We start from the raw sequence: 21,379 nt of genomic DNA, 5'->3' as shown, positions 1-21,379 counted from the left end.
TGCCTTATCTACTTCCTCTTCTTACATCTACTATCACTGTAGCTTTTCAAGCAGCTGACAATCTGAAAAGCAGCTTGGAGAGCAGAATAAGACAGATTTTACTGTAACAAGGTCGTCTGTTCTTCAGAGTGTTCCAATAATAGGTTGGTAGCGCTCCTGCTTTCTGATAACTTTTTCCCTTTTTTCTTTTTAAAACTTTGTTTAGGAGCCTTTTTACTAAGCTGCACTAATGTTAATGCGGCACGTTAGTTGCTAGCATGTATTAATTTCCATGTTAATACTGTAGCAAACAGGGAATGAGGTGAAGAATGGGCAGTGTCTGTACCTTATAGTTAATGAAGAGGTAGTTACAGCACATTAACTGTTGATATGGCAGATAATGTAATGCAGTTAATGGCTCCTGAGCAGATGTAGCTTGCTGCATTACATTATCTGCAATGCAGTTCAGTGTGGTGTGGTAAAGAATTTTCCCCTGTGTTAACTGAATGGGAACACTCCCAACAGTTGAAGCAGAAGTTTCCAGTTACCATGCATTAATTTTGATAATTAACAGTTGGTAACTAAAAAACCGTACTTCACTTTAGTAAAGAGGCCATAATGTTTTAGATAACTCTTTATCTCTAAAATGGAAATCCAAAACATTCATGCAAAATCTGTTTGTAGGGAAGTGGTATCTAGATGTGAAATAGCCAACTTCTTACTTTCAATGAGTAGCAGGATAGTTGATGATTATTTCATCAGACAGGCTTTAGTATTGTCACTTTATCCAGTGACTGGATAGTAAGCAAGCAGAAGTGCATTATTAGGTTCAGTTGGATATTCTGCATTACGTGAACACTACACAGCAAAGTACAGTCATAGTAACATCGTAAATGGTGGATTAGAACTGAGAGGAATGAGTGGGCTATAAGACTAAATTAGTATTATTATTACCTGTATGGTCCATTCAGTCTGCCCAACAAACTGGCTTGTACCTGCTGCTCCATGCAGGTTACACCCCCCTGTTTACAGTGTGAAGGTCATTTGCGTTTTGCTTTGATTCCATCCTCTTTCTATATAAAGATCATCTGTGTTTATCCCACATGTATTTGAATTCTGTCACTGTTTTTGTTCCCACACTTCCCTTGGGAGGATATTCAAGACATCCATTACTCTCTTCATGAAAAAGTATTTCCTGATATTACTCAAGTCTCCTACCCTACAATATCCGTTCATGTTTCTAGTTCTACCACTTCCCTGTCTCTGAAACAGATCTGTTTCTATAGTAATACTTTTCAAGTATTTAACTATCTCTATCATATTTCCCTTGTCCTACCTTTCTTTTAGTTCTTCTCAAAAATCTTTTGGTGCAAGCACCATACCATTTTTGTCAGCTTCCTCTGAACCGCTTTAACTTTTTTTGTCCTTGGCTAGATATGGCCCTCAAAATTGATGACAGTACTCCAGCTGTGGTGTGAACAGGGGTAAAGCCTCCTTTCTTAAGCTGATTTTGCCTCTCTGTGCAGCCTAGCATCCTTCTGGCTTTGGCCACCACCTTGTCACATTGAGAGTCTCAGACACTATCACCTCTGTGCTCATCAACCTTTTGCCCTCTATCACATACAGCTCCTTTAGATTTCTACACCCCAGGCGCATCAAACTACACTTCTTTGCATTAAGTTTTAGCTGCCAAAATTAGGCCATTTTAATTTCTGTAGATCACTTCTTTTGTTGTTCACTCCCTCCAGGGTGTGTACTCTGTTGCAAATCTTTGTTGTTTTTCTAACCCTTCAGCAGTGTTGCTTAAAAATACTTTGTCGTCCCCAATTCCTATCCCTAAGGTACTCCATTACTAACCTTCCCCCCCTCCTCCCCCGGTGAATTCCATTTACTTACCACCATTTTCTGCCTGTCAGTTAACCAGTTTCCAAACCAAATCTCCACTTTGGATCCTGTCATCAGCCCACTCAGTTTATTCATGAGCCTCCTGTGCATAGGCGCCCCGTATAAGAGGCTTGGGGAGGCTAAGCCTCCCCAGCCCAGCTGTGACCTTCCCCACCTGCCTCCTCCTCCAAATGTAGCCCCGACTCGAGTACCGCTGGATTCTGCTGCTGCCGCCGCCGCTTCTGTTGAGCGGCGGCAGGAACAAGCACCTCACTGAACCGCTGCCACCGCTTCTCTCCACAGCCAGCATAAGAACAAAAAGAAACGTGGGGCCGCAGCAGCCTTCAGGCATGCGCTGTCAGCTCTGCTGTCCTCTGCCCCCGCTGACGTCAATTTCCCGTTCCGGGGGCAGAGGACCGGCACAGCTGACAGCGCATGCCTGAAGGCTGCTGCGGCCCAGCGCTTCTTTTTGTTCTTGTGTCAGCTCTGCTGTAGAGAGGCCTGGAGGGAAAGAACATGGCTGGAAATGGTAAGGAAGTGAGGACACTGGAAGAGAGAGAGAGAGAGAGAGAGGAAAAGAGCAGGGGAGAGTCAGAGAGAGATGGGGAAAGAAAGAGGGGCCATGGAAAAGAGCATGGGAGAGCCAGGGATATGGAAAAGAGCAGGGGAAAGTCAGAGAGAGATGGGGAGAGAAAGAGGGGCCATGGAAAAGAGCAGGGGAGAGTCAGAGAGAGATGGGGAGAGAAAGAGGGGCCATGGAAAAGAGCAGGGGAGAGCCAGAGAGAAGATGCTGGATGGAAGAGGGGTACAGAGAGAGAGAGAGATGAGTGGAAAGATGGGGATAGAAAGAGGGCACATGGGCAGGAGAGAGAGAGAAGCTGCTGGGGAGAAACTGTGGGAGACCCTAGCTATCAGATGGAGAAATGCGGTACAAATGTAACAAACAAAAAAAAAAAAGGAGGGAGAAAGAGGGAAAATGCTGGAAGGAGGGGGCAGAAAGAGGGAAGACGCTGGATGGAAGGGTGGAGAGGGAAAGAAGAAAGACTGGAAGGATGGGGAGAGAGAGGACATGCTGAATGGAAAAGGGTCGAGAGAGAGAACTGTCTAGAAGGAAGGGGAGATAGAGGGAGACAATGGACGGAAGGATTGGGAGAGGGTAATGGGTTGAAGGATAGAGAGAGAAAGAGGGATGACACTGGATGGAAGGGTTGGAGAGAAAGAGGGAAGGTGCTGGACATGGATGGATGGAGGGGAGGGAAGACAGGAAGGAGATGCACATGGATGGAGGGGATGGAAGAGAGGAGAAATCTGGACATAGATGGAGTGGAGGGCAGGGAAGAGACGAGAAATGTCGGACAGGGATGAAGGGAAGGAGAGACAAAGGAAGGAGATGCACAAGGATGGAGGGGAAGGGAGAGAGGAGAAATGCTGGACGTGGATGGAGGGGAGAGAAGTAGATGCACATGGATGGAGGGGAGTGAGGAGAAATGCTGGATATGGATGGAGGAAAAAACTGCTGAATTTAAGAGCTGTATCGAAACACCGAAGGATAGGGACAGGGCTACAGATGGTAGACAGGATGCATAAGGACACAGGAGGATGGTGGACATGGTGAGAGAAAAAATATCAAATGGAAAGAAGACACAGCATAAAACAGAAGACACTGGGACCAAAGCGAATAGAAAAACTAAATGCTCAGACAACAAAGGTAGAAAAAAGTATTTTATTCAGAATATTCCAGCTTTTGGAAATGTGCATCTGTGATATTTTGCATTTAAGTTTTAATTTTTCTAGTATTGCTGCATGCTGAGTCTGACTTCTTGAGGTAACTTTCCAGTTCAGTATTTTGCCTTCATATGAGATGTGTATGAAACTGGCTGAGATCCACAATGGGTGAAGAAAGACTGACAGCTTTATGTTTACTGAACATTGAAAGTGATCTTGTTGGAGATATTAACCCTGAGCAGATCATTGATACTTATGATGTGAAGTCTAGTCGCGGGATGTTACTTCAGTAATGTGACCATTTCATTTTGAGATTTTCCATGGATGGAAATAGCAGTGTTTAATAATTGATAACATTTTTGAATAGTATACATCGGTTAATATATGCTTTGAGCAACCGTTTTTTTCTTTGACATGCTATACATATCTAATATCTAAATTTAATATAAGGTATTAATTGTGACTATTTTACTTTTACTTATTTTTTTTCTGTGTTGTCAGACAATTATGGATGTAAGCCCCACCTCTGGCACCACCCCTAACCCCGCCCCCTCAGCCTCCCCAAACAGTTGGGCCACCGACTGCTTATGCTCCTGTGAGAAATCCAAGTAGGTTACGTCTAGCATGTGCCTTCAATCAATTTCTCAGGTCATACTTTATTTTATTTATTTATTTGTAGCATTTGTATCCCACATTTTCTCATCTATTTGCAGGCTCAATGTGGCTTACATTTGCCGGTGGCGATTGCCATTTCCGGTCTACAGAGTTGCACATGGTTTTACAGTCAGTGCGTACATACATGGTATAAGAATACATTGCGATCTTGCGTAGGTGTCAACATTAAGTTGTTGCTCAGGTATCGACATTAGGGTAGAAGTGATAGTGTTTGGCAGTGAGGTTAGCATTGTGTGGTTACATAGTAATCGATATTAGATTAACAGTGGGATTGTTTGTTTATTAAAAGCAATGAGGTTATTCGATCGTGTGATTAAGGTCAATCCAGTCTTATTCTTCAGTCTTAATTGTTTAGTAATTAGGACGGTTGTTTGTGGTGTATGCCTTCTTGAATAAGTCAGTTTTCAATAGTCTTCGGAAGATAGTTAAATCTTGCGTTGTTTTTATGGTCTTCGGAAGTGCGTTCCATAGTTGTGTGCAAATGTAGGAAAAACTGGTTGCGTATGTGGACTTGTATTTTAATCCTTTGCAGTTAGGGTAATGTAGGTTGAGGAATGTGCTTGCTGATTTTTTTTGCGTTCCTAGCAGGTAGGTCTATAAGGTCTGTCATGTAGGCCGGAGCTTCCCCTTGTATAATTTTGTGGACCATACAGTCAAAGAAATCAATCAGATTCATTTGGAACAATTTTCCTTTGGTAAAACCATATTAACTCAGATCTTGCAACCCGTTGGATTATAGGAAGTTCACTATCCTTTCCACTAACACCAAAATGAGGCTTTCTGGCCTGTAATTTCTCATTTCTTCCCTGTCATCATTTTTGTGAAGAGGGTCTATATTCATTCTTCAATCCTGTGGAACCTCTCCTGTCTCCAAGTATTTATTACATTTTTAAGAAGACTCGCCAGAATCTAGCCAAGCTCCCTAGTATCCTAGGATGTATCTCATCTGAACCCCGTGGTTTTGTTCACTTTTAACAAGTTGTTCATAAATACTTTTTTCCATAAACTGTGCCCACATATATTTTTATCAGCTGACTGTGATCCTCTGGGATTTTCTTCCCTGAACACAGAAGTATTTAGCACGCTTGGTTTTTCTTCATCACTTTCCACATAGTGGTCTCAGCCTCTTTCTGTCTGACAATTCCATTCCTAGCCTTCATCCGTTTCCCCAACATAGATGAAAAAAGTCTTGCCACCTATGTATACATCTGTAGCCATTTTTTTTCTTCCACCTGTGCTTTTGCCAGTTGTATTTCTATCTTTGTTTAAGTTTCATCTGGTATTTTTTTCTGTGCTCCTTTTCCTCTGATGTCATGAATGCTACCTCTTTTGCCTTTATTTTTTCAGTCACTTGTTTGGAGAACTATATTGGTTTCCTTTTTTTCTTGCTTTTATTTACTTTCCGTACATAAAGATCTGTTTCCATTTTTATAGCTCTTTTCAGCTTGAACTTCTGTCTTTCCACTTCTCTTATTTCCTCCCATCTTCTCAGCTCTTCCTACAAGTATTCCCCTGTTTACTGTAGTCAGCATGTTTGAAATCCAGAGCTTTGAGTTTTGTCTATCTGCAGTCCATTTTGGGGCTCATTTTCAAAGCACTTAGATTTACTGATTCCACAGGTTACTATGGAACTTTGTAAGTGCTTTGAAAATAAGGCCCCACAGTTCATATATCAAACCATATTGTGTGATGATGTCACGCTCCTCACCTCGGTGAGGGGCGCTCCCGCTGCATGGAGCATCGGCCATCTTGGCAGGTCCGGCGCTCCGAGGTCATCTCTTACTACCTGCGACTCGGAGCACCGGCCATCTTGGTGGGTCCGACGCTCCAGGAGTCTCCTCTGCATGCTCCGTCCGGGAGGGTAGATTGTGACATGCTGTGCCCTCGGGAACGCCGGATCCTTTGCTCTGCCTCCTGCCCCACTGGATTGAAGCCTCACAGTCAGGCTCCTCCTCCTCCTTCGGCAGATCGGCCAACGGGGGACTTCCTTGCCAGCTGATTCATTTTCCCCTGATAGTGGGGGCTATTTAAGGAGCAGCTTTTCTCCACGTCTTTGCTTCGGCTTCTACTTTGGTAGATTGTGTCTTGTACCCGCTAGCGTTCCTTGCTGACCCTTTTGCTGCCTGCCTCCGACTACTGCCTGAACCGGGATTACTCTCTTCCTGCTGCCTGCCTCCGACTACTGCCTGAACCCGGATTACTCTCTGCCTGCTGCCTGCCTCCGACTACTGCCTGAACCCGGATTACTCTCTGCCTGCCCTGACTACTGCCTGAACCCGGATTACTCTCTGCCTGCTGCCTTCCTCCAACTACTGCCTGAACCCGGATTACTCTGTGCCTGCCCTGACTACTGCCTAAACCCGGATTACTCTCTGCCTGCTGCCTGCCTCCGACTACTGCCTGAACCCGGATTACTCTGTGCCTGCTGCCTGCCCTGACTACTACCTGAACCCGGATTACTCTGTGCCTGCCCTGACTACTGCCTAAACCCGGATTACTCTCTGCCTGCTGCCTGCCTCCGACTACTGCCTGAACCCTGATTACTCTCTGCCTGCCCTGACTACTGCTTGAACCCGGATTACTCTGTGCCTGCTGCCTTCCTCCGACTACTGCCTGAACCCGGATTACTCTGTGCCTGCTGCCTGCCCTGACTACTACCTGAACCCGGATTACTCTCTGCCTGCTGCCTGCCTCCGACTACTGCCAGAACCTGGATTACTCTCTGCCTGCTGCCTGCCCTGACTATTGCCTGAACTCGGATTACTCTTTGCCTGTCCTGACTACTGCCTAAACCCGGATTACTCTGTGCCTGCTGCCTGCCCTGACTACTGCCTGAACTCGGATTACTCTCTGCCTGCTGCCTTCCTCCGACTACTGCCTGAACCTGGATTACTCTGTGCCTGCTGCCTACCCTGACTACTGCCTGAACCCGGATTACTCTCTGCCTGCTGCCTGCCTCTGACTACTGCCTGAACCTGGATTACTCTGTGCCTGCTGCCTGCCCTGACTACTGCCTGAACCCGGATTACTCTGTGCCTTCTGCCTGCCTCCGACTACTGCCAGAACCCGGATTACTCTCTGCCTGCTGCCTGCCTCCGACTACTGCCTGAACCCGGATTACTCTCTGCCTGCTGCCTGCCTCCGACTACTGCCTGAACCCGGATTACTCTCTGCCTGCCCTGACTACTGCCTGAACCCGGATTACTCTCTGCCTGCTGCCTTCCTCCAACTACTGCCTGAACCCGGATTACTCTGTGCCTGCCCTGACTACTGCCTAAACCCGGATTACTCTCTGCCTGCTGCCTGCCTCCGACTACTGCCTGAACCCGGATTACTCTGTGCCTGCTGCCTGCCCTGACTACTACCTGAACCCGGATTACTCTCTGCCTGCTGCCTGCCTCCGACTACTGCCTGAACCCTGATTACTCTCTGCCTGCCCTGACTACTGCTTGAACCCGGATTACTCTGTGCCTGCTGCCTTCCTCCGACTACTGCCTGAACCCGGATTACTCTGTGCCTGCTGCCTGCCCTGACTACTACCTGAACCCGGATTACTCTCTGCCTCCGACTACTGCCAGAACCTGGATTACTCTCTGCCTGCTGCCTGCCCTGACTATTGCCTGAACTCGGATTACTCTTTGCCTGTCCTGACTACTGCCAGAACCCGGATTACTCTGTGCCTGCTGCCTGCCATGACTACTGCCTGAACTCGGATTACTCTCTGCCTGCTGCCTTCCTCCGACTACTGCCTGAACCTGGATTACTCTGTGCCTGCTGCCTACCCTGACTACTGCCTGAACCCGGATTACTCTCTGCCTGCTGCCTGCCTCTGACTACTGCCTGAACCTGGATTACTCTGTGCCTGCTGCCTGCCCTGACTACTACCTGAACCCGGATTACTCTCTGCCTGCTGCCTGCCTCCGACTACTGCCTGAACCCTGATTACTCTCTGCCTGCCCTGACTACTGCTTGAACCCGGATTACTCTGTGCCTGCTGCCTTCCTCCGACTACTGCCTGAACCCGGATTACTCTGTGCCTGCTGCCTGCCCTGACTACTACCTGAACCCGGATTACTCTCTGCCTCCGACTACTGCCAGAACCTGGATTACTTTCTGCCTGCTGCCTGCCCTGACTATTGCCTGAACTCGGATTACTCTTTGCCTGTCCTGACTACTGCCAGAACCCGGATTACTCTGTGCCTGCTGCCTGCCATGACTACTGCCTGAACTCGGATTACTCTCTGCCTGCTGCCTTCCTCCGACTACTGCCTGAACCTGGATTACTCTGTGCCTGCTGCCTACCCTGACTACTGCCTGAACCCGGATTACTCTCTGCCTGCTGCCTGCCTCTGACTACTGCCTGAACCTGGATTACTCTGTGCCTGCTGCCTGCCCTGACTACTGCCTGAACCCGGATTACTCTCTGCCTGCTGCCTGCCTCCGACTACTGCCTCAACCCAGATTACTCTCTGCCTGCTGCCTGCCTCCGACTACTGCCAGAACCCGGATTACTCTCCGCCTGCTGCCTGCCCTGACTATTGCCTGAAACCGGATACCCTCCTTTCTGCCTGTCTGTGACTCCTGCTTGAACCCGGATACTCTCTGCTTGCTGCCTGTCTCTGCCTCCTGCTAGAACCCGGAAACTCTCTGCTTGCTGCCTGTTTCTGACTTTTGCCTGAACCCGGACACACTCTGCCTGCTGCTTGCAGCTTTCTGACCCCTGCATGCGTCCAGAAGTCCTGTTGGCCGCCCGCACCTGTGGGCTCAACCCTCAGGGTCATCACAGGTGAAGCCTCAGGATTGCTCTGTTGCCCAGTAGAGCGCAGGTTCGAGTCTTCGTCTTTGTGCTTCGTCTGGGCACAAGGACTCACGAACGTCACAGATGATCACTATTGGCCCATTGGGTATCCACCTGGTCGTTACACACTTTCCATTTGTAAGCACTAGATCCAGCATTGCCCCTTTCTGCAAAACTATGTAGATATAGTCCCATCAGTTAAAAGTAAATCGAGGAAAAAACACAGTTTTTGGTAGTTGGTAACTGGTTTAACTTTACATCAAAGCCGGAACTGGTAATTGGGGGTACAAGTTACATTTTGGAGAGTAAACTTAACATTTTGAGTATTAATTTTGATAATCTTTTGAACCTCAAGTACAAGCCGTTTCAAAGAAGATTTTTGAAGTATTGAAAAAATTAAGAACTAGAAGTTATTTTGAACAAGACTGTTTTAGGCTGATGCAATAAACCTTTAATACTATTGCAGTGATTACTGCAATATAATATATATTGGTTTTAAAGAAACCATCCAAAAAAAGTTGCAGACACTGCAAAATACAGCAGCAAGATTGATTTTCAAATCATCCAAGTTTGATAGAATTACACCCTTATTTAGAAAACTGTGGGGCCCTTTTACTAAGCCGCATAGGTGCCTATGCGTGCCCAATGTGTGCCAATTTGTAACTACTGCATGGCCCGGGTGGTAATTTCATTTTTTACGCACGTCCACTATGCATTCCGGAAAATATGTTCTATTTTCCGGCGTGCGGTTTTAACGGTGTGGTAATCGGCAGTGTATGTACACTGATGATTATCACCCGGTTAAAGCATGAGACCTTACTGCTAAGTCAGTGGGTGGTGGTAAGGTCTCAGGCCCAAAATGGATGTGCGCCAATTTTTATTTTGCCGCATGTCCATTTTCGGCCCTCCCCCCAAAAAGTCCTTTTTTTGCAGGTGTGCTGAAAAATGGACCTGTGTGCATCCAGTACACGTGCCTACACCAGCGCAGGCCATTTTTCAGCGCACCTTAGTAAAAAGACCAATTGAAGTCAGGTCAATTTTCAAATTTTGTACATTGGTTTTTTTAATATTGCATGTGACTACTTTTATAGAATACTGTGTAAGAAAATTTGATCGTATCACTAGAAAATAGTTAGATTTGCAATTTTCAAATGGAAAAAAGTGATGTATAAAACTGTTATTTCTCTCACGTTAGTGCATCAGGCAGCGAAATAGTGGAATGCTTTGCCTTGCCTATTGAGATCAGGATTATAGAACATTATAAGTTACTAGTAAAAAAGGCCCGTTTCTGGCTGAAATGAAACGGGCGCTAGCAAGGTTTTGCGCGGAGTGTGTATGTTTGAGAGAGTGACTGTGTGAGAGTGAGAATGTGCAAGTGTGTGTGTGTGACAGAGAGTGGGTGTGAGTGTGTCTGTGAGAGAGCGTGTGTGTATGTGAGAATGAGTGTGTGCGAGTGCGTATGTGAGACAGTGAGTGTCCTTCCCTGTCCCCCCTGTCAGGTGTCAGGACTGGGGGGACTGTGGACAGTCATGAAGGCAGCCCCTACCAAAATAATGAAAGCAAGACCATTTGTATAATAATCACTGCATTCCAGAGAACAAAATGGAGCAAGTTCCCACATGCTATCTTTTGCTTTCTGTATTCAGTAGCTAACAGGCTTGCTAGACTTACCTAAGTGGCTGCAGCTGCAATACACTGAAAAGAAAGCAAGGAAACCTATGAGACGTAGATACGGCCGTCCCCTTGGCCTCTGACGCTCCTCCCTTCTTCTATTTGACTTCCCTCTGATAGGTCCGTCATTCGGTGTGACGCTGCTCCCTTTTCCTGTTTCAGTTCCCTTTGATAGGTCAGAGCGGTGCAGCTGTGACACTCCTCCCTTCTCTGATAGGTCAGGGCGGGGCAGAGATGTAGTGTGCTTAAAAATGGTTACAGAGCTTCGAACATACGAACTGTTGAAGCCTCAGAGTGTGCTTTAGAACGTTGAGGGTGCTTTTTATGTGCAGATAGGGCGTGGCCTACGGCCCAGATGGGCGTGGCTGAAACTGAGGGTGAGTAGTCCGAATAGCCTAGCCTACCAGGAGGACAGGAGTTCAGGACAGATGGAGTGAGCTTCAGAACGTCTGAGGAGGGATTTTATTTATATAGATTCTGTAAAAAGTAAAAACTTTATTTCACAAATTTTGTGTTATCTAATACTTTTTTGATGTGGCCTTTTTAATATTCCTAGTCTGGCATGTAGTGGGTTACAAATATTAAGAATGTATTAGAAGTAATCGTTAGGAATAGCTTGAAAGCCGTACTTGGTTGATCATGTTGATTGATGGCCTATCTAAAAGTATTGATTTGACTCTTAGATTCACAAATTACATTGGCATGACAATCTGAAAATGTGTTGCCAATGGAGTTAATTTTAAAAACTGTTCCGTGCATAAAATATTTTTAAATAAAATTACCATATGTAATTAGGCATGTAATTGGGTGCAACTTTAGAGTAGATGTGTTCAGGGAAAGAATTGGGGCAGAGCATGGGTAGATTCTATTTTACGTAATGCACTAACATTTACACCTGTTCCTGAGTAAGCACAAATGACCCCAGCTTCAGTGTAGTTACAGTTTCTTCAAGATTTGTGCTAGTATTTTCTAAAGACTCATATGCACTCATGTGCCTTTATTAAAATAGGTAAAAATAGACACAATCCTCACTTCCAAATCTAGGCCACCTGTTATAAAATTACCCTCAAAGTAGCTAATAAAAAAAACTAATTAAAGAAAAAGAAAACATTTACAAAGTGGAGAAAGGACAGTAATAAGAACAGTCCTAAGATTCTCTTACTTTTTTGTCTCTCCTTAAATTAATAGAGCCAGGCACTGTAGCATCTCTTAAAGGTGTTTTAAAGAATATACCAATTTGCACACCCTGTATTGTATAATCTGTAAATAGTGCTATTAATTTACCAATTATCTTCTCTGAACATCAGTATTTGTATAGAGGTAAACTGGTTTATATGTTTACCATAGTCTTCCTTTCCAGACAATTTGGTAAGAGCTGGTTCCCTACAATTAACACAGATGTTGTAGACACTATTATTAATGGTTGATTGTGCTGCTGACCTTTTAATATTATGTTTTTATTTGTTGAAAGCTTATGAATCAAAGGCAAGAGGAATATATCTGGCATGTAGGAAATATTGATACCCCCCCCCCACCCGGAATTCTAAAAGTACAAAAGTTTAGGAATGCTTTATAACCAGCTCAGCTTTCCATTCTCAGTTATGCTATGTAGTTTGTGTTCAGTTCAAACATTTTGAACAGGTGAATGTTTGGGCTTAGTTGATTGGAATAGTCTTCATTTCTTCTGTCAGGTAAAATGTTTTAGTTGGGATCATTTTGGTTTACTTTTGCTGTAGTATATTATTGACTATGAAGCCACAAATTTCTACTGTGAGAAGCTATTTTTTAAAAACTTCCTATGTTATGGAGGTTAAAGCCATTTTTCTCTGTACCTGATTTTTGTATAGTACTGCAAACAGTTTATTAGCTATTGATTATTGTAATGTGTTTTATGGTGGACTATGAACAGTCTCGGTGAAAATTCTCCAGTCTATATAGAATACAGCATATTGATTGCTGGAGTTGCATGATTTGGGCACATTACACCTAGCTTTTACTTGATACATTTTCTGCCAGTGGTAGTTCATATTTATTTCAAAATCTTAGTATTATTATGTAAAGCATATGATGATATGGTGCTGCTTTATCTGTAATCAGTTACACAATATAATACTCCTGCTTAGCTGTTATGCTCTTCTGAACAAGGCTTGTTAAGAATTCTATCATTGAATGTAATGCATAAGGGGATGTGGGGAAGTGAAGAAACCTACAAGACTAGAAATGTTTCTCCACAATAATTGCACAAGATCAGGAGAAACTGCTGTGTCTTACCATTCAGTCCCTAATGCTCGTGAAACGGAGGCTGAGTACAGGGTAGTTTTTATTCGATTTGGATTTAGTTCATAACTTTTTCAGTAGTAGTTCAAGGTGAGGTACATTCAACAAAATGCACCATCTTCCAAAATAAAAACCAACAGTGTATTTACTAAATCCTCTATCCAATAAAATAGAAAAGAGTAGGAAAGAAACCATTCATAGTATTTACTAAGCTAAGGAAGAAAGAAGGCAGTCGGCACACACTGAGGCATATTTTCAAAGCACTTAGCCTTCCAAAGTTCCATAGAAACCTATGGAACTTTGGAAGGCTAAGTGCTTTGAAAATATGCCTCACTGTGTCAATGTGAGGTAGACATCTCGGCCTACCTTTCCTCTTTAGTAATCCCATATGTTCCTATTTATTCACTTTGTTCTCTGAATGATAATAGGTTGGTCTTTCCCCATCCCTCCAAAGTTAGGTGGGAGTCTGAGAGAGAGTGCCTTTTTCTTTCTGGTATCTCCATTATAGAACTGTGTGCCACAACATCTCCGCCTAGAAACTTCCTTTCATGCCTCTTTAAAAACTTCTCTCTTCTAATTAGCATTCGATACATGGATGATGGGTTGTCCTGCGACAGATGAGTTGCTTTTATAGGTTAGGGGCAATGAGTATGTTGGATGCATGGTCTTGTAAACCTTTTAGCTTGTGTAGTTGTTTACTTTGGCTGGTGTTTGGAGATTAAGTACATAAGTAATGCCATACTGGGAAAAGACCAAGGGTCCATCGAGCCCAGCATCCTGTCCACGACAGCGGCCAATCCAGGCAAAGGGCACCTGGCAAGCTTCCCAAATGTACAAACATTCTATACATGTTATTCCTGGAATTTTGGATTTTTCCAAGTCCGTTTAGTAGCGGTTTATGGACTTGTCCTTTAGGAAACCGTCCAACCCCTTTTTAAACTCTGCTAAGCTAACCGCCTTCACCACTTTCTCCGGCAACGAATTCCAGGGTTTAATTACACGTTGGGTGAAGAAAAATTTTCTCCGATTTGTTTTAAATTTACTACACTGTAGTTTCATCGCATGCCCCCTAGTCCTAGTATTTTTTGGAAAGTGTGAACAGACGCTTCACATCCACCTGTTCCACTCCACTCATTATTTTATATACCTCTATCATGTCTCCCCTCAGCCGTCTCTTCTCCAAGCTGAATAGCCCTAGCCTCCTTAGTCTTTCTTCATAGGGAAGTCGTCCCATCCCCGCTATCATTTTAGTCACCCTTCGCTGCACCTTTTCCAATTCTACTATATCTTTCTTGAGATGCGGCGACCAGAATTGAACACAATACTCAAGGTGCGGTCGCACTATGGAGCGATATAACAGCATTATAACATCCTCACACCTGTTTTCCATACCTTTCCTAATAATACCCAACATTCTATTCACTTTCTTAGCTGCAGCAGCACACTGAGCAGAAGGTTTCAGTGTGTTATCGACGACGACACCCAGATCCCTTTCTTGGTCCGTAACTCCTAACGTGGAACCTTGCATGACGTAGCTATAATTCGGGTTCTGTTTTCCCCACATGCATCACCTTGCACTTGCTCACATTAAACATCATCTGCCATTTAGCCGCCCAGTCTCCCAGTCTCGTAAGGTCCTCTTGTAATTTTTCACAATCCTGTCGCGATTTAACGACTTTGAATAAGTTTGTGTCATCAGCAAATTTAATTACCTCGCTAGTTACTCCCATCTCTAAATCATTTATTAATATATTAAAAAGCAGCGGTCCTAGCACGGACCCCTGAGGAACCCCACTAACTACCCTTCTCCATTGTGAATACTGCCCATTTAACCCCACTCTCTGTTTCCTATCCTTCAACCAGTTTTTAATCCACAATAGGACATTTCCTCCTATCCCATGACCCTCCAATTTCCTCTGTAGCCTTTCAATTACTCTTTCCTATTTGTAATTGGAGTTCTTTTTTTGCAAAGTGCTTCAGTTTGTCTATAAAGTAAGTGGTATATTAAATAATAAACGATCCCCCTCCTACATCAACCCAGTGTTGCTGAGTCCAAAAGCCAGTTCAAAAAATGGGTCTTTAGATGGGACTTAAATATTGAAAATGGAATTTCTGATCCAGTGGAGGGGGGAAGATCATTCCACAGCTTGGGAGCCTTAAAGAAAAAAGGTGAGTTCCTAGTAGATTCATAGTATGCTCTTTTTGGGGACAGTAAAATGAATCTGTGTGCATCAAGAGATCTGAGAACATGGGCTAGAGTATAAGGAGGTATAATGAAAGATATAGTAGTGTAACAAGATGAATAGTTTTATGGATGATAAATAAAATCTTAAACTGATTGCACAAATGAACTGGTAGCCATTGTGCACAGGAGCTGAGCAGCTGAGTTCTGCAGTGTCTTATGGAGTTGGGCTTTAGATATCCCTGAATAGACTGTATTACAGTAATTAAGTCACGATATTACAAATGTATGAAACAAAGAAAAGTCTAATTAGTTACGAATTGAACAAAGTCTTCTGAATGATTAAAAAAACCCTTGATTTAATGACCTGTGAAAAACGTAAGTTTGCTATCGAAGGAGTGGAGGAGGAGTGGCCTAGTGGTTAGAGCACCGGTCTTGTAATCCAGAGGTGGCCGGTTCAAATCCCACTGCTCCTCCTTGTGATCTTGGGCAAGTCACTTAACCCTCCATTCCATATCATCAAGCTGATCAATCCATAGACTGGTGGGTTGTGTCCATCTACCAGCAGGTGGAGATAGAGAGCAAACTTTTGCCTCCCTATATGTGGTCATGTGCTGCCGGAAACTCCCCAGTATGTTCTCTATCTCAGCAGGTGGTGGTCACACACAGCAGCAGCTCTGGCTAGGCCTCCAAGCCTAATCCTTAGGTTTTGTTGAGGCCTGGGGTTGAGGGCTCTTTTGAGCAAGTGCAAACCTGGTGGTGCCAGGTCCCTCCTTTTCTCCCCCCTCCCGCTGGCTCCGTTTAAAAAAAAAAAAAAAAAAAAAAAAAATTTTAAACGTCTTTAAAGGCGTTTAATTCGACGTTTCTTTAAACGTTCATTGCAGCTACTCACTGGGACACCAGTTCGTTACAGCTCGGAGCGGCAAGCAGGTAATTTTACCTTTTTATAGCGGGCAGGGGGTTCCCCGATTCTTCTCCTCGTGGCAATGGCGTCGGAGGGCGAGGGCGCAAAGGGTCGCTCCCCGGATCGCTGGAGCGCTTCTAGAGGGGATGCGGGGGTTTTACAACCTGATTCGCCCTTGATGGGTGACAGTTTAGTGACCGATGAATGTCCCGGTCGTTCCTCCGGCGTGGCGGTTTTTTCCCGCCATAATCGCCCATCCCCCGCTCCTCGCCTCCGCCATCTTGGCCGGCCACGCGAGTCGGACGGCTTCTTCGTGGGCCGCCCTTGAGGTTGGAGACATTAATGCCATGAACGCCCTTAATTTGGGCGACGGCACAAAAGCGGCTAAAGTTAAGCGCCGTTCTTCCCGCGTGGCTCCTTCGCGGAGTTTCGCGCCGGACGCCATTTTGGATGCGCAGCATGTCTCTCCCCCGCTATTGCGAGCGCCGGTTGAGAGTGCGTCTAGGGCTGTTGCCCAGACTGCGGAAGTGCACAGTCTGGGGGGTTTCTCCCCCGAGTTTGTTTTGCTGCTGCATCAGGCTTTCCTCATGCAAAACGCTGCCCCTGCTCCCTCTTCTGATAAAGAGGTTGAGGTTCCCAGAGGTAAACGCCCTCGGGTTGATTTCCAGGCCTTGGAGGACTTTGTCTCTTCCGATGTAGATGAGGGCAGCGTGTCTGAGGTCTCCCAACGATCCTTTGCGGATTCCTTGGAGGAGATAGATCCCCGCTCGGAGGAGCGGATGACCCCTCTGCAGCGCGGTTTTTTAGCCCAGAGGTTTTGCCCAACCTGTTGTTACAGGCCATGGACACTTTGAAGATTTCCTCTTCGGAGGACGTCTCTCCCTCAGCCCCTGTTGGCTCTGCCATTATGCTGGGGACGAAGCGCCCGCCTAGAACCTTCCACGTGCATGATGCCATGCACACCTTAATTGCGGCTCAATGGGATGTCCCGGAAACGAGCCTTAAAGTGGCTAGGGCTATGTCCCGCCTCTATCCTTTGGCTGTGAGTGAACGTGAGGCCTATCTGTGGCCTACCGTGGATTCTTTAATCACTGCGGTGACTAAGAAAACGGCGTTGCCGGTGGAAGGTGGCACGGCCCTAAAGGACGCCCAAGACAGAAGATTGGAGGCGGCCTTAAGGTCGTCATTTGAGGCAGCTGCTTTAAGTTTGCAGGCCTCAGTTTGCGGCTCCTATGTGGCCAGGGCGTGCCGGACTATGGTGCAGCGGGCTTCCCCCTCGGATCATTCCTTGAGGGCTGATTGGCCGGCCCTGGAATCGGGTTTAGCCTATTTGGCAGACTTGCTGTATGATGTCTGGAGAGCCTCAGCTAAAGGCATGGCTCAGACAGTCTCTGCGCGGCGGTGGCTTTGGCTGAAACATTGGTCTGCTGACCACGCCTCTAATTCCCGCCTGGCTAGATTGCCTTTTAAAGGCAAGCTGCTCTTTGGGGTCGAGCTGGACAAAATCGTGACCGATCTCGGCACGTCTAAGGGCAAGAAATTACCAGAGGTCAGGGCTCGGGTTAGTACTCGTCCCGGTACCTCCAGAGGACGGTTGCAGGAAGCCCGTCGGTACCGCCCGGGCAAGTCGGGTTCCTCTGCCCCCTCTTCCTTCAAGAGGAATTTCTCCCCCAAGCAGCATTCCTTTCGCAGAGACCGCCGTCCCGGAGGTGCTCCCTCCGGTCCTCCCCCAGGGTCTCGTACCCAATGACGGGGCCTTGGTCCACGCCCCAGTGCAGATTGGAGGACGGCTGTCCTCGTTTCTGGGCGAGTGGACCACTATAACTTCAGACGCGTGGGTGCTGGAAGTCATCAGAGACGGCTACAAGCTAGAGTTCTGCCAACCCTTAAGAGACGGGTTTGTACTCTCTCCCTGCAAGTCTCCGGTCAAGCTGTGGTAGTGCAGCAGACCTTGGACAACCTGATCCGCCTGGGTGCGGTCGTTCCGGTGCCAAAAAATCAGATTGGCAAGGGACGTTACTCCATTTACTTTGTGGTTCCAAAGAAAGGAGGTTCTGTCCGGCCTATCCTCGACCTCAAAGGGGTCAATCGGGCCTGGAAAGTGAGGCACTTTCGCATGGAGACTCTCCGCTCTGTTATAGCGGCAGTGAAGGCAGGAGAGTTCTTGGCTTCCTTGGACATCAAGGAAGCGTACCTGCATATTCCCATCTGGCCTCCTCTCCAACGCTTTCTGCGTTTTACAGTCCTGAGACGACACTTCCAGTTCAGAGCCCTCCCTTTCGGGTTGGCTACTGCTCCGCGGACCTTTTCCAAAGTAATGGGGGTCATAGCGGCCTTCCTGCTAAAGGAAGGAGTACAAGTCCATCCTTATCTGGACGACTGGTTGATCCGAGCCCCCTCTTATGCAGAGTGCGGCAAAGCTATGGACCGGGTAGTTGCTCTTTTGAGCTCCCTGGGATGGATCATCAACTGGAAGAAGAGCCAGCTGCGCCCGACTCAGTCCCTGGAGTATCTGGGAGTTCGATTCGACACCCAAGTGGGCAGAGTGTTCCTGCCAGACAATCGGATTGTCAAGCTTCAGGCTCAGGTGGACTAGTTCCTAGTAGCCTCTCCTATTCGGGCTTGGGACTACGTGCAGCTGTTGGGCTCTATGACGGCCACGATGGAAGTAGTGCCCTGGGCCAGGGCTCATATGAGACCACTACAGCTTTCTCTGCTGCTGCGCTGGACTCCGATGTCGGAGGATTATGCTGTGCGCCTTCCCGTGGACCCAGCAGTGCGCAAGGCGCTGAGCTGGTGGACGCAGACAGACAGGTTGTCTGCAGGATTGCCTCTGGTGACCCCGGAGTGGATTGTCGTCACGACAGACGCCTCTTTGATGGGCTGGGGAGCCCACTGCTTGGGAAGGACAGCGCAGGGGCTCTAGTCTCCTGCAGAGGCAAGTGGTCTATCAACCTCCTGGAACTCAGAGCCATTCGGTTGGTGTTATTGGAGTTCATCCCGGTACTGGTGTTGAAGCCTGTACGGGTCCTGTCGGACAATGCCACGGCTGTGGCCTATATCAACCGCCAGGGAGGTACCAAGAGCGCCCCTCTAGCCAAGGAGGCTATGAGTCTTTGCCAGTGGGCGGAAGCGAACCTGGAGCAGCTTTCAGCGGCCCACATTGCCGGAGTCATGAATGTCAAGGCGGACTTTCTCAGTCGCCATACCTTGGAGCCCGGAGAGTGGCAACTATCTGCTCAGGCGTTCTTGGACATCACGAAGCGCTGGGGCCAGCCGAGCCTAGATCTGATGGCGTCATCGGCCAATTGCCAAGTGCCGCGCTTTTTCAGCAGAGGACGGGACCCTCGATCCCTGGGAGTAGATGCTCTTCTCCAACAGTGGCCGACACAAGAGCTCCTCTATGTGTTCCCACCCTGGCCCATGTTGGGCAGGGTGCTAGACCGGGTGGCAAAGCATCCCGGCAGGGTAATCCTGGTGGGTCCGGATTGGCTCAGACGTCCCTGGTATGCGGACTTGATCAGGCTCTCAGTCGACGATCCTCTGCGGCTGTCAGTGGAGCAGGGCCTGTTACATCAGGGTCCCGTGGTGATGGAGGATCCCTCTCCCTTTGGTCTTACGGCCTGGCTATTGAGCGGCAGCGTCTGAGGAAGAAGGGCTTCTCAGACAAGGTCATCGCCACTATGCTGAGAGCGAGGAAGCGCTCTACTTCTACTGCTTACGCCAGGGTTTGGCGTATCTTTGCAGCATGGTGTGAAGCAGGCTCACTTTCTCCCTTCACTGCTCCAATTTCTTCAGTGTTGGCGTTCCTGCAAGAAGGTCTGGAGAAAGGCCTGTCGCTCAGTTCCCTTAAAGTCCAGGTAGCGGCTCTGGCTTGCTTCAGGGGCCGCCTGAAGGGTGCTTCCCTGGCTTCGCAGCCAGATGTGGTGCGCTTTCTCAAGGGAGTTAATCACCTGCGCCCTCCTCTGCACTCAGTGGTGCCTGCGTGGAATCTCAACCTGGTGCTAAGAGCATTGCAGAAGCCGCCTTTGGAACCCTTGTCGAGGGCATCTCTGAAAGACCTGACGTTGAAAGCAGTCTTTTTGGTGGCTATCACTTCAGCCAGAAGAGTTTCCGAGCTCCAGGCGCTCTCATGTCGAGAGCCTTTTCTACAGTTCACTGAGGCAGGAGTGACTATTCGCACAGTGCCTTCCTTCCTGCCCGAGATTGGTTCTCGCTTCCATGTGAATCAGCAGCTCTGTCTCCCTTCCTTCCGCTCTTGAATATCTGGATGTGAGACGAGTCATCATCAGATACTTGGAAGTGACCAATGATTTCCGGAAATCGGATCATCTGTTTGTCCTGTTTGCAGGTCCTCGTAAGGGTCTGCAGGCTGCTAAGCCTACAGTGGCAAGATGGGTCAAGGAAGCCATTGCAGCGGCTTATGTGGCCGCGGGGAAGGTGCCGCCTATCCAGCTGAAGGCTCACTCCACGAGAGCTCAGGCGGCCTTGATGGCAGAGGCCGGATCCGTCTCCTTGGAAGAGATATGCAAGGCGGCAACGTGGGCTTCGGCTCATACATTCTCCAAGCATTACCGTTTGACTGTGGCTGCACGGGCGGAGGCCCTGTTTGGAGCTTCAGTGTTGAGGTCAGGGATTTCTATGTCCCGCCCTGGGTGAGTACTGCTTCGGTACATCCCACCAGTCTATGGATTGATCAGCTTGATGATATGGAAGGTAAAATTATGTATAATCATACCTGATAATTTTCTTTCCATTAATCATAGCTGATCAATCCATAGCCCCTCCCAGATATCTGTACTGTTTATATTCTGGTTGAATTTTAGGTTCAAGTTTAGCCTTCAGTTACTTCAGGAGGACTTCGTGTTCAAGTTCTTCTTTCACTTGGATTCTTCAAGAGTTGAGACGAGTTTGTGTTACAGTGAGCTGCTGCATTCCTCTCCCCTCCGTTTTACGGGGCTGGATTGAGACATAAATTCTGCCGGCACTCCCTCCCGCTTCGTGCGGCTGTAGGGCAGCTTTGTACCCCTCCCGCTTCGGCGGTGTTAGGGTCAGTCAGCTCCTCCCGCGGTTGCGGTTGCAGGATAAGCCAGATCCCCCCGCATCGGCGGGTGTGGTGTCCCTCCCCCGCTCCGCGGGGATGAGCTGGACGGATTCCCCTCCCCCACTTGTGTGGGGATGAGCTGGGTTAATTCCCCTCCCCCGTTTCGGCGGTGGTGAGCTGGGCAGAGTGTCCCTTCGTGGGTGTAATTCTCTAAGTGCTGAGTCCTGCGGATGGAGCTTT

General features: G+C 47.3%; 1 protein-coding gene across 2 annotated transcripts in view; it reads left to right on the top strand.

The window, feature by feature from the left end:
• Positions 1-21,379, top strand: part of USP32 (ubiquitin specific peptidase 32) — a 389,293-nt gene that overhangs the window by 116,018 nt on the left and 251,896 nt on the right. The window lies entirely within an intron of this gene.

The sequence above is a fragment of the Microcaecilia unicolor genome, chromosome 13 (genome assembly GCF_901765095.1).
Source record: "Microcaecilia unicolor chromosome 13, aMicUni1.1, whole genome shotgun sequence".
Taxonomy (NCBI): Eukaryota; Metazoa; Chordata; class Amphibia; order Gymnophiona; family Siphonopidae; genus Microcaecilia; species Microcaecilia unicolor.
The sequence above is the reverse complement of the archived record's forward strand: the minus strand, read 5'-3'. Positions and strand labels throughout refer to the sequence as shown.